General features: G+C 40.6%; 1 protein-coding gene and 1 long non-coding RNA gene across 9 annotated transcripts in view; one reads left to right on the forward strand and one right to left on the reverse strand.

Moving 5' to 3' along the window:
- The window catches only part of LOC310687656 (uncharacterized protein), a 223,301-nt gene that overhangs the window by 196,192 nt on the left and 10,302 nt on the right, over positions 1-16,807 (forward strand). The window contains exon 1 of one of the 8 annotated variants that reach the window (XR_014516515.1): positions 1,495-2,242. The exons of 5 other annotated variants lie outside the window; for them this stretch is intronic. The gene's annotated coding sequence lies outside the window, so the exon portion shown is untranslated. Of the gene's footprint in view, positions 1-1,494; positions 2,243-7,698; positions 7,894-8,685; positions 8,993-16,807 lie in introns of those variants that run through there. 2 more of the 8 variants (XR_014516516.1, XR_014516517.1) reach the window with 2 other exon arrangements.
- The window catches only part of LOC310687661, a 224,711-nt gene that overhangs the window by 69,986 nt on the left and 137,918 nt on the right, over positions 1-16,807 (reverse strand). Inside the window, exon 5 of the long non-coding RNA XR_014516521.1 lies at positions 3,382-3,440. This is a non-coding gene — a long non-coding RNA (uncharacterized lncRNA). The remainder of the gene's footprint in view (positions 1-3,381; positions 3,441-16,807) is intronic.

Consider the following 16,807-nt stretch of genomic DNA (forward strand, 5'->3'; position numbering starts at 1 on the left):
GTCGCAGTGTGGCTATATCCTTTAAAGATTCCTGGGTCTCTACCACTGTGTCCAAAATGCAATTGTTGGAATAAGTAAACTATACCTTTAAAAAGAAATTCCAGTTGGTGGTTCTCTAATATACAGGTATCCACCCACGTGTATATGCGTTCTACATGTGCATGTCTACATATATATGTGGCGTTGAGAAATAATTAAATGAATAGAATTTTACCAGGAAATGGTGGGAAAGAACTGGAGAGTCCTTGTGGCTTGCAAGGAGACCCTCCCTGGAGCCCAAAGAGGACAGAGGAGGAGCAAAACAATGTGTAAGAAAGATAATGCCCATAAAAACACGTGTTTAAAAAATACTGCTGTGCTGCCTTCCTCTGTGCTTCTTATATTGGATAGCTTTAGCTTACTCAGGAATCAAAAGTTCTATATCTCTTTTGTAGGAAATGTATACCTTTCTGTGCATTCTGCCACCCACCCCTAACTTGGACAGCCGCTCCAGAAGGATACCATGGTTGATGGTGTCGAAAGCTGCTGAGAGGTCAATGAGAATTAACAGGGACACATTTCTCTTGTCTCTTCCCCTGACAGGGAGAGCAAAGCAGCTTCTGTGCCAAAACCTAGAAAGAATTGCGAAGAGGAACTGCAACAACAAGAAGCTCATGGAATGCATGTCATGTGACCACCCCAGGCTTTTGATCCCCAGCATCTCCAGGTGGGGCTAAGAGAGACTCCCACCCGAAACCCTCGAGGAGCTGCTGCCAGCCAGTGTAAACAGTACTGAGCTAGATGGATCAATGGTCTGAGGTGGTGTAGGGCAGCTTCCAATCATCATATGTTCCTAAGACTTGTGCCTCTCAATTCTTCAGCTAATTCTCCCTCTCTGTAATATTTTGCCACTACTGCATCTCAGACCTTCATTGTTTTGACTATCCCACTGCAACCTGCAGAAAGGCGTTCAGCTTTAGATTATCCGGCAGTGTGACCGGTCTGATGGCTGGGGTGGTTGGCTAAGATTGTGGCTCTCCCTTGCCGATAGGATCTTCATTTGCATATATAAGAGAGGGGAAATTCCAGCTCATAGTCGCCTTCCTTGCTCTTGTTTCCACATCTGATAAATCCGCTGGCAAGAATTCTGTGGGAATTTTTTTTAACCTAAGCAGCGATACACCTTAGCTTTCAGTCTTGTTTTTTTGCGATAATGTGTATCTAAGTACATGCACAAGCCATTGGAACAATAGCAACTGTAGAGTTTCTTCACTTGAGCTTCACCGAGTGACAGCATTAGAGGTTTTTTGGGCCAACAGTGGCCTCTAGTGGAACCATTTCAGCCGTGTAGTTGATGCTTATCCCATCCGAAAAGCAAACTGAATGTCCTGCAGGATTTTCATATTGCCATAGTTACTAATGGCAATTTTGTTGGTTACAGAACACAAGTCACAGCATGGCACCAAGCTGCTCGTGTGTGTGTGTGTGTGTGTGTGTGTGTGTGTGTGTGTGTTTTAAAAAAAACTTGGGTAAATGAGTTTAGAAAGCTGCAAAGAAATATTCAGTGATTTTGAAAAAGCTATGAGGGGTCAAAAAAAGGGAGGGTGGAAGCAACAAAGTCTCTTGAGTCTTTTGTTTGTGCATGCATTTTGTAAAATCCATTGGGGTTTTTTGCCTCTCCTTCCTGGAACTTCCAAGGATTCGCAGCTCTGTATTGCCAAACATTCGTGCTTTGTAGATGCTAATACGCCTTTGTTTTGTCCTCAACCTTCTCGGGCGGGCTGAGCTGATTATTACCTTGCTAAACTGCAACCAAAATAATTTCTACAGCCGGGAGCTCTTTGACGTGGATAAAGCGCTTCACACAAACACAGGCTGAATTGCTTTTGTTCTCAGCGGCTCCCATAGGCCAGGCAGATTTTGTTGCTAGCGAATCAGAAGCCAGTTGTTAGGCTGCACTTTCTATTTTTAGCATCTTCCATCCACACATGCCCACAGGCTCAGCCGGTTTCACAATGAAAGATAGGAAAATGAACGTCAGCAGAATAAAAGCAAACAGTTCCTTGTGTTTAGTAAAAGCATCTTAGCCCTTGAGTATAATCTGAAGTATTAGAGACCTTTGTTGCTAGCTTTTAGCGGAGGAAAATTGTCAGAAAAATGTTTCTGGCTGTTGCTTTTTTCAAAGGGAAGTGCAGGCACAGAAAAGAATAAAATTATCAAGATCACTAAACATCAGCATTAATATTTATGGAGATCTGCAAAGGTATGGTTTTATGGTTTTGCATTTCGATTGTCACTATTATCCACACTCCCACACTTTAGGATTTGGAATAGTGAGTTAGCAACACACACATGCACACAAAGACACGTCTCCCTAATTTATACAGCTCAAACCGTTCAGTGCTAGCCAATGAGATAGTTTTAAAAAAACATGCTGGAAAACAAACAAACAAAAGAAAACAACAACTTCCCAATCCCCCACTTACGAAAATGCAACTGTAGCATTTGAAGTAAAACAGAAGCGCTTCTTTTCTGGTATCAGGGCTGCATAAAACATGTACATATTTTTTTTAAGTCATAAAATTTTATATTTTAAGTTCTGTGTATTTATAATATTGTGGCAAAGATAAATGACGGGATAAACACCGGTCATCTAAAAGCCTATTGTTATTGTTTATGAAATGACAGAATTAGGAAATGATAGCATCTAGGTCTTTTGTCCCAATGCAAATTGAAACTGGTTTGGGGAAAACGCATCAAAACACACCATTTCATTAGGAACAGCAGGATAGATACAGGATCAATCTGGATTGTGGCTAATGCTCTATGTACATACACCATCTCCCAGACTAGTGGTGGGAGCACATTGGGTGCAGAGTAAATGGGAGCATGTACACAGCCTGGGTTCACAGGTGTGCCCACAAGAAGGGTCAGGACAGAGGAAGTGAGTCTGTATAATTATAAAGAAATGTCGACAAAAGGATTCCAGTGCTACTAGTTTAACACACCAGTCAGAGGGCCCAATGCAAAAGTGTGCAGGACTTCTGCGTCTCTTAGCACTTTTGTAGTAGGGGGAATCTGGGCAGATGTAGCATGCTGTACAGCTGTCTGCCCTAGTCAGGAAGCTATAGAAGGTGTTCCTATCACCACATAATATCATATGGGGACAAGCATCCTGTTTTGTGTTCCCTCCATTGCCCTCCACAAGTTAGAGGGCGACTCTCTGCGGTAGGGAACTATTTGTGCAAGCTCCCCACGTGTCTAACAAGTCTGGAAAACCAGGTTCCTAAAATACGCAGTTAGCATAAATGAGAAGAGCAGGCTCCCCACTGCAATTTCATAATACAATAAAAACACATATAAAACATTGCATATATTTAAAAAAACAGTTGGAAGAATTACCTGTATCTAGTAGCCATTGGTAGCCTCATTTGTCTATTTGTCTAATCCCCTTTTTAGAGCTGTGGGAAATAAACATGAGGTTAATGTATGGTCACTGCCACCACCTCACAAATAGGCTTGCACCCTTAGCTACTGGCCATTCCCATTACTGGCTCACCTCTCTACTCAAGGGCATCAATTTGAAAGGATGACCACCTTCATCTTTGTATACAATGGCATCATATAGTATGCATCTGGACTACTAGTAGGGTGTAGTCTCTATGGAGAATTATATTTATAAGGGCAATCGTATTGGAGAGCAAATCTCGGTTCTCCTAAACCAACAATGCATTGAAAACATTCATTCAAATCTGCTTTTACTTTACTGTTACCAGGACAACAACATCGGAGTCTAGTCCACCATCTCCTCCTCACAGTGACCAACCAGATGCCTCTGTGAAGCTCAGAGCCAGTGTGGTGTAGTGGTTAAGAGCAGTGGACTCGTAATCTGGTGAACCGGGTTCGCGTCCCCGCTCCTCCACATGCAGCTGCTGGGTGACCTTGGGTCAGTCAGACTTCTCTGAAGTCTCTCAGCCCCACTCACCTCACAGAGTGTTTGTTGTGGGGGAGGAAGGGAAAGGAGAATGTTAGCCACTTTGAGAATCCTTAGGGTAGTGATAAAGCGGGATATCAAATCCAAACTCTTCTTCACAGGCAGGACATGAGCACAGTGACATGGTCCCACTCATGAGCAACTTTCCCTGATACTGGATGCAATGGTAACTATAAATAGTAACATAGGTAAGAATGCCATTACCAGGGTTGTCTGGTTATGTGATTTTCATGGCACCTAATGGATAGTGCTTGTGACATCACTAATGACCATGCTATGAAAATAACAATCCACTTGCAAAGAAAAGGACATCCAGCAGAAAATGAAACAAGGTAACAAATGGAGAACCCTCTTCTGAGTTTTACCAAATGATTAAGACTTGAGTCTAAACTTGAGACTCATTGCTGAGATGAAACTAAGTATCCATTGTCATTCAGTCTTTGAATAGACAAAGGGAAACAGTAGTATATCTATTCTTCCTCCTCTGAAAACAAATACTCTAACTCCATAACAAGGCTACCCCCAACTATCCCTTATGGTTGAACTGGGTGGATGCTTGTTTTTCCAACAATATTTATATCCCATCCTTATATCACAAGAACAATATGCAGGGAACAATAATATATCTTTTAAAAACAAACCTATTAAATAAGCATAAGCACAGGTAAAATTCAGTTACATTATTATGCTATTGCCTTTGAATTGTGAATAATCTCATAAAGGATTTAATCAAGAGGAGGGCCAGTCTTTGAGCTTCACATCTGAATAAACCATAGGAAAATCTGATCCAAATATACATGTATAAGCAGAGCTTGAAACTTGCCTGTGTTATTCAGCGACAACTAGAAAGTGGTGCTATCAACAAAGATGTCGCCTTGGGCTCTTTCCTCTAGGGAGGCAGGATATAAATTTAATAAAATAAACATTAGATGTAAGTTCTTATCTTTGTTGGACACATCACCTAAGGCATCAGGAGTTTGCAATATGATTTTTCCTCCTTCCTTACTTCCCATCTCACTCACTCACAAACACACACAGCAGCTGCACCATGTTCCATGTCTGAACCTGTTCCTGTGAATGCTACCCCAGCTTAAAGGCATAGGCCAACATGTTTTAACGGCTAATAAAAGTTAATTTGCTTAAAGAAATACTTGAGATTAATAAACGCTCACAAGGCCAGAAAATCATTCCAGCTATTCATTTTTCTTCAGTTTCCTTAGCTTTGAATTATTATGCAAGATTCTTCCCCCTTCCTATTACCTATTGGAATATAGACACATTTCGAAATTAGAATCTTTAATAAATATTTCACATGGTGTTGAAGGCTCTCTCTTGGCTTGTGGGGTGTCCGCCTAATGTACAGATTAAACTAAGTTTTCACAGAGTCAGCTCACCCAGCAGGAATTCTGCTGATCCCATTATGTGCTGTGATGTGAAAGTGAAGATCGTGCTGCATAAATATTCATTTAGCATCTTTTGAGATTTCACTCCTCATTCATTTGCTGCCTGACCCCCTTTGCCATTTCTCTCCTGCATAATCATCACTGCTGAGCAAACCAATTGGAGGGGGGAAATGAATTTGCAAGACTAAAACACCAGAGAGAAAACAGATTCATGTGCATGGGAAGGAGAGCAAGGAGAAGTCCATTCAGGATCCTTTGCTTAGAGGTTTAAATCTATGGTCTGGTATATCTTGCCTTTATTCTCTCCTGTGTCTGTATATGCGATCAGATTAAAATTCTGCCCCAAAGGATTGGTAGCAAGAAACTATTTCTAATCATGTTGACAGATGGTGAAAACATAGACTATCATCCTTCCTCATCCGGGTGCAACATCTGCATGCAGAGGACTCTCCATAGCAATCAGTGGAGCCATATCCCCCCTCCCTTAGGGAAAGCACCCCTATTTTCAGGTTTAGAAATAAGGACTTCAGGGCGCTGGGGCCATGAGATTTCATTCCCATGCCATTTTGAGTGCTTTCCCTTAACCTTGACTCAAAAAGTCTTCTCTTTCTCTCTTTTTCTGCATGAAAAGGTGATCTGGCACAGGAGCAGTCACAAAGGGTGAATTTGGCTGCAAGTGTACAAATATCCTGTTGGTTCAGAGAAGTCTCCCACCCTCTCTTCAGATACTGTAGACCCTCCGGATCAGGCATCCCCAACCTGTGACCCTCCAGATGTTTTGGCCTACAACTCCCATGATCCCTAGCTAACAGGACAAGTGGTCAGGGATGATGGGAATTGTAGTCCAAAACATCTGGAGGGCCAAAGGTTTGGGATGCCTGCTCCAGATGATATAAACAACCTTTATCCACACAGTTCCAGGCCGATCAAAGCTTCAATATATACCTATTGATGGGCTTCCTGGAGACCTAAAGGGGAAAGGCAATAAAATTTTCCACCCAGTATAGAAAAGTCAGTCACATGCAACCTCTTCCTCCCTTATTCATCAAGCCATGGACTTTTCCTTTGTTTCTGCATAGAAAGCACTTGTAAAACCATTCCAAGGTCTATAACTGCTTGCATATCCTAGCTCTCCCTTACTCGGTGGTCTGGAGTCCTGCTTCTTCCAGTCCACAGGGAAGAGCTCAGCAGTACAGCACCTGCTTTGTGTGCAAAAAGCCCTAGTCTCAGTATTTCCTGAAATCCTGGAGAGCTGCAGCCAGCCTGCTTTGCTCCAGCCCTTTCCCTGGAAAGGTTATAGCCAAGGATCTTACCCAATCTCTCTTGAATTCTAAGCCTAAACTTTCCCACTGGGCTACAGCACCACCTAGGGCCTTTTCAGTATAGGAACAACAGCAACAAAGAGGACAGCACCCCATAGTACATGGTTCTGAATGAGTTTTGAGGAACTTATTTATAAAGAGAAATGTTTAGCTCTTCTAAATAAAAACCAAAACTGCTTGGGACAACTTTTCTTCTCCAAGGTGCCCTTCCTAGCAGTGTGTCTGAGTTTGCAGTGTTGAAGGACTAGGCTCTGTGACATCTGCCTAATGCTCCAGCAGTTGCCACCCATGTATTTATTTGTTTGAGCTACGTATACTGTATACTGCTTAATTATCAAAAATTTCTAGGTGTTCTGGCTGTTGAAGATTCATGATTGGCAAGCATCACAGTAGTTGGTGAAAGGAGCTGCCAAGGATTTTGTAGAAGCTGGAGGTGTACCAGTTTTTGCTTTTAGAGCTATCCTTGTGATTCAGCTTTGCTGCTGATAGTCGCATAGGATTGCCACTGCATTATAGTGTCCCAGTGCTGGGGTAGTGGCCGTTGATGTAATGTAGGGTCAAGCCTACTAAGAAGCTCATCATTCTAATTAAACTGACTTATAAAATGGTTTACAGCACCACAGCCTGCACGGAGATGTGTCACATCACATCTGAGCATATCAGTCACGTTAGATTACATGCAGCTCAGTCAATCAGCCAAGAGAGTGATGCCATATGTAGAGATTTTTTGTGTGCTTTGGGCTTCAAGCCCTTACAGCTGTAGGTCACAAATACTTGCAATCATAAGGCAATGGCAGAAAAGAGGAGGGAGGTGGAATGGAAACACAGAACTCGTAGATGCTGCAAGTCTCAACACTGTATTGTCAGTTCAGTGCAGTTTACAGAGAAAGGAAAATGGAAAATACCTTGCACAGCTATACGTTGAACATTCAGTGTTAAGACTTGCAGCATCTATGAGTCTATTTTTTTAATAAAAAAATTCACATTCAGTAGGGAAGGATTACTAGAACTTACTAACTTTTGCCTTTCTTTCCCCCCTAGAATCCATGGTTGGTTACAATATATTCTCATTTCATCCTCCTACAACCCAGTGAAGTAGACTTGATTAATGGGCAGGAACGACCCCAAAGCTATCAGTGAATTTCGTGGCTGAATAGGGTTCTGAAACTGGCAGCTTGGCAGAAGACTTTATAGTGTGAGTACAATAGATGTTTTCTTCCCTATTTGAATAAATGAGGGTAAGTGTCTCCAGTTGCTAAATAAATTCTAGGTGTAAAATGTTGGAAGTATTTATTATTTAGGAGGCACATTATTTCAGCTGGCCAATTGTCAAATCAAGTTTCCACCTTCATGGAAAATTCTGCTTCCCATGAGGAAGGTATTGTCAACCGGGATTGGGGAAGCCATGGCAAACCACTGACAGCTGCTGTAGACAATACCAAGCTGAACAGACCAATTTTGATTCATTTATAAGACCTGTTTCTATGTTCATAATCAAGCCAGAAAGATGTCAGGCAAGCTAGTAACTCTCAATTGATTTCCCCCTCCCCTACTCCCCAAATTCCAAATGTACAAAACAGAGACGAGCTGAGAGTTGTTAAAACAACATATTGTTCTGAAGCAGTATTAAGTCTTTAATCTGACCTATACGGGCTGCCAGTTTCTGGCTTGATAATGTTTGAACCTACCTGCATGTCATCCAGGCTATTAATGGGAGAACCCCAATAGTGGTCATTTGCTTTTTCTCCCCCCCCCCCTTTTGTAGCTTTATTCCTAGAGGAAAGGTAGAAAAGTTGTGTGTGTGTGTGTGTGTGTGATCAGCTTTAAGAACTGCCGAATCCTTGTTCACACTGAGGTGCGGGGTAGTGCCCCAACCTCCACACAGTCATTATGCATCTAGACATTGGTTCTTATTTGACCAAATCAACTGGAGAGAGCCAAACTTGAAGAGGAGTACAAAAGATGCTTGAGACGAGGTATACAAGCATTTCTGCCAGAACATTTTACTTGCTTCCAGTGTGATTTCCATTCATTTACCTTGTTCATAGGCTAAAAGGCACCTTAGGCAAGAAGAGCACAGCATGCTCTTCAGCCGCACTGTAGAGCCAGTTCGTCATTCAAGAAAATGAAAAGATCACCTTAAGCTGCTGCTTTGAAGTTTCACTGATGTGTTTTCCCCCTAACACATTTCCTCCCACGTGGAAAAAGCTTGCCAAAAGCAATCCCAGGAGAGTAAAATATGATGGCTAACTGAGATGCATCTGACTGTCAGAGGTTGTCAGCAGATCAAACAGGTAGGTGGGTCAGGTTGTTTTTTCCACAGAAATTTTGCTTTAAAAAGCCATGTTTTCCAGCTTAATTGTGCTATTCATTTATTTCAATGGTAATATCTAGGGGAGATGTTAGTGTGGTTGTTAATTATTTTCTTGTTTTATCTTTTTGTAAACTGGACCATAAAAACTGAGCACATGGTCGAAAAACTACACTGAGGATTATTATAATCTCCTGTAGTGAAATAGGTGAAAATTTTATTAAGACCAAGTGTGCAGTACTTAGTATGTTGATGTAAGTACACTAGCTTTTCTGAGTCAATACACCATTTATACTTTACACGGTCTGGTTTCAATAATAAGATTATTATAATTATTCCTATTTTGTATGCCTTATGGATGCCCTGGTGACCTTTCCCCCTCACTGAATCTGTTCTTTTGACTACATTGACCTGAAGGCCTCTTGGGAAAAAAACTTTGTGACACACACACACACACACACACACACCAGTTCTTATGACTTTCCTACACATATTTGGGATTTCATCCTCAGCTCCAGAAATTGCCACTGGCTATATATGATATTTTGCTTGCTGTGGAAATAAATGTTTCTCTGTGTGGTTCATTATTTTATTCCTTTAACAGCTTGATCAGCTCTTTCAAAGCAGATCGCTTTATTTACAGCCTTCTGGTTTTCCAGGAATCAGCAGTACTTAGGTCAAATTTTGTACCATACAAAGAACCCTGGGTTATAGATCTCAGGTTATTTTTGTTTGTGTCTTTGTTCCACTTTAAATGAAGGTTTCTAGGTGGTTGGAATCATACAGAAAAAAATAAATGCATAAAATCCATGATAGAAATTAGTCAAAATATCAGATAAATATATAACAATGAACAAAGTAAAATACTGGAGAGGAAAAGAAAATCAAGCAGAGGTCAGGCCACTGACAATTAAACCACACTGAGAATAATAGCTCTGTGAGGGGAATAGGGGTCTTCTAACAATTCTCAGCACCTTTAACAAATTACAGTTTGCAGGATTCTTTGGATTAAAGTGGTATAATACTAATTTAAACATATAGTGCAGATGGGTCCTATGCCTGTCTGTTTATGTTTTGTGCTTTGGAGGGGGGAAATTATGTGGCCTCTGTTGATCTTCACAGAACTGTAGAGTTGGAAGGGACCACAAGGGCCATCTAGTCCAACCCCCTGCAATTCAGGAATATTTTTGCCCAATGTGGGACTGGTGTCAGCAGTGCTTTTTTTCTGGGGGGACGCAGGGATATGCATACCCCTAAACATTTTGTGAATCTAAGTTTGGCCTCACTGAGGGGCAGTATTTCAATATGAGTCGGAAAATGAGAGTACCCCTAAACCTTTTTTTTTTTTTTTTTTTTTTGGAAAAAAAGCACTGGGTGTCAATATGAAACTGTCAAAATTTGAGGTGTTGTGCAGTACTGTTTAGCAGTAGCTGATTGGTGACAGCTTCTGAAAAGGGGGAGAGAGAGACTATTGTTTTTAATGGGTCTTTAGACAGGTCTTGGATCAGGTAAATTCATTTTGATTGCTCTGGGAAACGGCAGACTGATAAACTGGTTAGTGAAGAATGGGCACTTAGCTGTCAAGAAAAATAACTACCAGTTGAGAAAAGGCATTGGGAAAATCAGTTGATGAAGGACGTGTGAAGCAAAGGCTAGAGAGCTGCAGTCAAGGTGGATAGCAGAGACCTGAATATTAAGTTATGGTATGTAAATAGTATATTGCTAGTGAAGATCAGAGGAAGGGTTGGACCAGGAGTCTGCCCTGTGTAAAGGTCTTAACAGAAGAATGTTCACAAGGGGGGGGGGTTGTTGTTGTTTTAAAAAAGTTAGCTAAAGTGTCCAAGCGGCCAGCAGTATTATTGAATCAAGAGTTGGAAGGTACCCAAGGGCCATCTTGTCTCACCCCCTGCAATGCAGGAATCTCATCTAAAGCATTCATGACAAATGGCCATCCAACTTCAGCTTAAAAACCTCCAAGGAACTTCCAGAGGGAGTCTGTTCTGCTGTCAAACAACTGGAGGAGCCTGTTTGTCAGAGGCAGACAGTCGCTGCAAAAGAGAGGCCTGGTGATCTACGCTAAGGAGAACCTAGCACCGAAATTTTTGTTTAAAGATGAGCAAGGGAGAATCTTGGCAATTGAAATACAATCTCAAGGAGAAAAAGTTTTGATATTAGGAATCTATGCACCAAATGAGGGGAAAGCAGAATTTTACAAGAAGCTACATGAGACACTACTGGACTATCTGGACTATTCAAACATCATTATGATGGGAGACATGAATGGGGTGGTCTCCACTTTGATGGATAAGTCACAAAACCAAATAACTAAGGACGGCAGACTACCGAAAACCTTTTTTGAACTGACAGACAATGTGGACTTGATTGACATTTGGCGGGCAAGGAACCCCCTAGGTAGAGAGGGAACTTTCTTTTCTGAGGCCCACTCATCATGGACGAGAATCGACCAAATTTGGACAACTAGAGGGCTGGCAACGAAGACTACAAGAGTGGAAATCTGCCCAAAGACTTGCTCCGACCACAACGCCCTGAAAATGGAATTGAGACTTACTCCAGCCGGTTCCTTTAGATGGAAAATGAATGACACCCTCTTTAGAGATCAAGAGATCGTAAAGAAGGCCCAAAAAACTTTAAAGGACTATTTTGAAATCAACTTGAACACTTCAGTGGAAAAAAGAACAATCTGGGACGCTAGTAAAGCTGTAATGAGGGGGTTTCTGATACAACAAAATACTATCAAGAAGAAGCTCTGGAATGGGAAGAAGGATAAAATATTAGAGAAGATAAGTGATGGAGAGAAAAGGTTAAGATCTAAACCAAAATCTAAAGAGATCTTGCGAGAAATTAAATTCCATCAGGCACAATATTTGAAATTGATAAACCAAGAAGTGGAATGGAAAATTAAACAAATGAGACAAAGATCTTTTGAGTCAGCAAACAAATGTGGGAAACTGCTGGCATGGCAGTTGAAGAAAAGACAGAAATTAAACTACGTTACCAATCTAGAGGTGGAAGGGAAAAATATCCAGAAACCAGGTGAAATTAGAAAGTGTTTCCAGAAATACTTCAAAAAGTTGTATACACAAGGGCCTGAGGATGTGTCTGAGATTGAACGATTTTTGAAACTCAACGGCCTACCAGAATTGTCTCAGGAGAAGAGATCAATTTTGGATTGCAAAATAACACAACAGGAAATTGAGGATGCCATTCAGAATATGCAGCTGGGCAAATCCCCAGGCCCAGATGGACTTACCTCCAAATATTATAAGATATTAAAAGACCATTTGACTTTACCATTAATGGAGGTTTGCAACCAGATTATGGGGGGAGGAAGGGCACCGGAAACGTGGAAAGAAGCTTTCATCACATTGATACCCAAAGTGGAAACTGAAAAGACTCAACTTAGGAACTACCGTCCCATCTCACTCCTAAATGTGGATTATAAAATATTTGCAGACATTTTGGCAAGTAGATTGAAAAAGGTTTTAAATGAAGTAATTCATAAGGACCAAGCAGGCTTTCTTCCTGGCAGGCATTTGTTTGATAATACTCGGAATATTATCGATATTCTGGAACTTTTACAAACAAATATTAACACTAAAGCAGTGCTAATCTTTATTGACGCTGAGAAGGCCTTTGACAATATTTCTTGGAAATTTATGAAGAAAAACTTGGAAGGGATGGGAGTGGGACGAGGGTTTGAAAATGGTATAGAAGCAATTTATTCAGAACAAAAAGCTAAGTTGATAGTGAACAATGTGGTGACAGAGGAGTTCCATATTGAAAAAGGAACACGTCAGGGGTGCCCCCTATCCCCCCTACTATTTATATCAGTCCTGGAGGTTTTGCTGAACATGATTAGGGGGGACCGGCAAATACAGGGGATCACGGTCGGAGTGAAACAATATAAACTGAAAGCATTTGCAGATGACTTAGTAATAACATTACAGGAGCCAGAATCTAGTACAAAAAGAGTTCTGGAACTGATACAAGAATTTGGTCGGGTGGCAGGATTTAAGTTGAACAAACAAAAGACTAAAGTTTTGGGGAAAAACTTAACGCCCTTAGAAATAGAGGGGTTTCAGAAGGAAACAGAGTTAGTTGTGGTTAAGAAGGTGAAATACCTGGGGGTAAACTTGACGCCTAAAAACTTGAACTTGTTTAAGGACAACTATGAGAAATGTTGGTCAGAAGTTAAGAAAGATTTGGAAACATGGTCGAGACTGAAGCTTTCCTTGCTGGGCCGAATTGCTGCTGTTAAGATGAATGTTTTGCCAAAAATGTTGTTTTTGTTTCAAACCTTGCAGGTCGTGGACAGAATGGAATGTTTTGGAAAGTGGCAGAGGGACATCTCAAAGTTTGTCTGGCAGGGCAAAAAGCCCCGAATAAAGTTTAAAATATTAACTGACGCAAAAGAAAGAGGGGGGTTTGCCCTGCCAGACTTAAGGTTATACTACGAGGCGGCAGCCTTCTGCTGGTTGAAAGATTGGATTTTATTAGAGAATACAGATGTCCTAGACCTGGAAGGTTTTAACAATTCGCTAGGATGGCATGCTTATCTGTGGTACGGCAAGGCAAAAACGCATGGAATGTTCAAAAACCATATTGTCAGGAAAGCAATTTTCATGGTCTGGCTGAAATACAAAGACTTACTTGAAAGTAAGACTCCGAGGTGGTTATCACCAGTGGAGGCTAAGGCGTGGAAAAAACCCAATATGGAGACCGGCTGGCCGAAATATTGGGAACTAATAGAAAAAGTTGGTGACAATTGGAGGATGCGGAGCTTTGAAAATTTAAAAGATAAGGTGCAAGATTGGTTCCACTATGCCCAAATTAACGAGGTTGTCAAGTTGGATAAAAAAATAGGATTCCAGGTGGAAAAATCGAAACTTGAGACAGAGTTGTTAGAACCAAAGACCAAGGTTTTATCGAGAATGTATAACTTGCTGCTTAAGTGGAATACACAGGATGAGACAGTTAAATCAGCCATGATAAAGTGGGCTCAAGACATTGGTTACAATATTATGGCTGAAGACTGGGAAAGGTTATGGACCACCGGTATGAAATTTACGGCATGTAATGCCTTGAAAGAAAACATTATGAAAATGGTATACAGGTGGTACATGACCCCAGTCAAGCTTGCTAAGATATACCATTTGTCTGATAACAAGTGTTGGAAGTGCAAGGAGGCTGAAGGAACATTCTTTCACCTTTGGTGGACTTGCCCAAGAGTGAAGGCCTTCTGGGAAATGATCTACAACGAGTTAAAAAAGGTGTTTAAGTACACCTTTCCTAAAAAACCGGAGGCCTTCCTCTTGGGTATGGTCGGCCAAAAGGTCTTAAAGAAGGATAGAACGTTTTTTATGTATGCTACCACTGCAGCAAGAATTTTGATCGCCAAACATTGGAAGACTCAAGATTTACCCACGCTGGAAGAGTGGCAAACGCAACTGATTGACTACATGGAGTTGGCCGAAATGACTGCCAGAATCCGAGACCTGGGAGAAGAAGCAATGGAGGAGGACTAGAAAAAATTTAAGAACTATTTGCAAAAATTTTATAAGTTATATGAACTATAAACTGACCATAATTGGAAATGCTAGCCCCAGCAATGAGAGCGCAATATTTATGAAATTGGATAACAATATTGAAGGGATCAAAGTTTAAATGTTAAAAAGGATAATACATTTTGTTTCTAGAATAAATGGACAATAAGGGATTTAAACTTAAATTGCTATTAAAAGTACCAAAGAAACACATGAAACAAGGTTACAATTTGCTGATAAATTTATTGTCGGGAATGCTTTGTGCGGGAGATGCGGGGAAGTTCGATGGAATGTTGAAACAAGCTGTTGAAGGGTTATGATTCTTTTAATTTTTTTTTCACATCTTTCGTTTTTCTTTTTTTCTTTTTTTTCTTGCTGTTTTCTGTATGTATCTGGAAAAAATGTAATAAAAACTATTTAAAAAAAAAAAAAAGACAGTCGCTGCCAGTTGGAGTAGGTTGTAACACAATTTTGCTGGAGCGGTGATTTAGAGAAACTAGATGGATGGTTGACTTCAGGCTTGCAGAAACTATGTTTCCCTCCTTTAATAGAAACCCAGTCAAAGCCAGGTGCAAAGTAGTGGCTCAAGGGACAGGGAATTCCTTAACACAGAATTAAGGAACAGGATGCCTTTGTGCACATGCTCAAACCAGAAATTGGTTTTCAGTACTGGAACCGAACTCACAGTCCTGTCTATCACACAATAATCCTCTCCTGGACCCCCATCTTACCGCTTTCATCATCTCAGCAGCCTAATTTTAGATAGTGGGGGAAAGGCCTTTCTATTGCTGCTATGATGAAAAAATTGGGAGAGAGTAATTCTTGGTAATTGATTACAAATCACTGTCCCAAAATCTTCCAATCAATCATAGCCTACCTTCCGCTCATAAAAAGAAACACGACAAGTCTTAAATATCACCATATTGATTTCCTGTAGGAGCCTTTAAAATGTACGTAGGCGTAATATTAACAAACAGATTTGTTAGGCTTTTAATAGAGTAGCACGTGCCAAGAAACCAGGGGGGAGGGAGATACACAGAAATATATACTGCCTTTTAAAGCTGGGGGGGGGGGAGTTTTTTTACACTAAGGCACACATGTTCCCTAGTCCTCTTATCTAGAAATGTTAAGTTGCACAATTTAAATGCACTGTTATCCTATTTATTTTTATCCATGGTATAACACTGATAATATTTTAAATCATTTTTACACTGAGCAGAAGAACATAACCGTGTTTGATTAAGTACACAGTCTTACTGGCCACTTGGTGTCACCATTGCTCCCTCAGTTTTGAATACTCAGTACTATAAACTACTGCACACGATTACTGTTTTGTAGGTTGCCCCATTGAAACCATTATGATCCCAGCTACATAGTGGGAGAGGCTAAAACATACAAACTATATTGCTGTACACAGGTTGAAAGAATACAAATAGCAGTTGAACATGCAATATAGAAGCCAAGGTTGGTCTTGCATCCACTGTCAAAATGCTCCCACCTGAAGTTCTTCTAAATGTATATTTTATTAACATCATCTTGCATAGAATGGAAACAAATGTGGTATCATTAAAAGAAGGGTTCATTTGTTGCACGGATACTTTGCTCGGGCATAGCAGATATACTTTGCATATGTAAAATTTTTATATGTATAATGTTTGTGTGTGTGTCCACACACACACACACTGCTGTTCTCAGTATAAGGATGTTTCATATGTTCATAATTCCTAAATTCTTCAAGGGAATATGCTGTTTTCAAAAAAGGCCATGCACTTCTACCCCCCCCCCCAAGAATCTGTATTCACATCCTCTGTCAGAACACTAGATGGCAGGCAGTACTTGATTTCTTTCTAAACCCCTTTGTGCCTGCTGAATTTATTGAATCACCTTCTCCATTTTCTCTTATAGGTAATAGGAGAGTCTTTTTTTAAAAAAGCAACATGAACATGAGAAAGGACATCCCTGTATCTACTTAGGAAATGTACTTGACTAAAAGAGCTTGTTTTAGCAGGCAGTTAAACTTAGAGTGCTTGGATTTATTTAGTTTATCTCTGTTGAAGTTCCTGGGAGTTTTTAAGAAAATGGAAGAACTTCAGCCTAAACTGCTAGTGAATGGGGCCTAACAGTCTAGGCTTCTCACGGAGCAGTTTAGATTTACTGTACTTGGTATGGTGACCCATTTATTGTTACATTTCTGGCCCTTAGGTCTTGAACAGCCATCGGTTTTTAATTGCTGC

The sequence above is a fragment of the Podarcis liolepis genome, assembly GCF_965112155.1.
Source record: "Podarcis liolepis genome assembly, chromosome: 10".
NCBI classification, from domain to species: domain Eukaryota; kingdom Metazoa; phylum Chordata; class Lepidosauria; order Squamata; family Lacertidae; genus Podarcis; species Podarcis liolepis.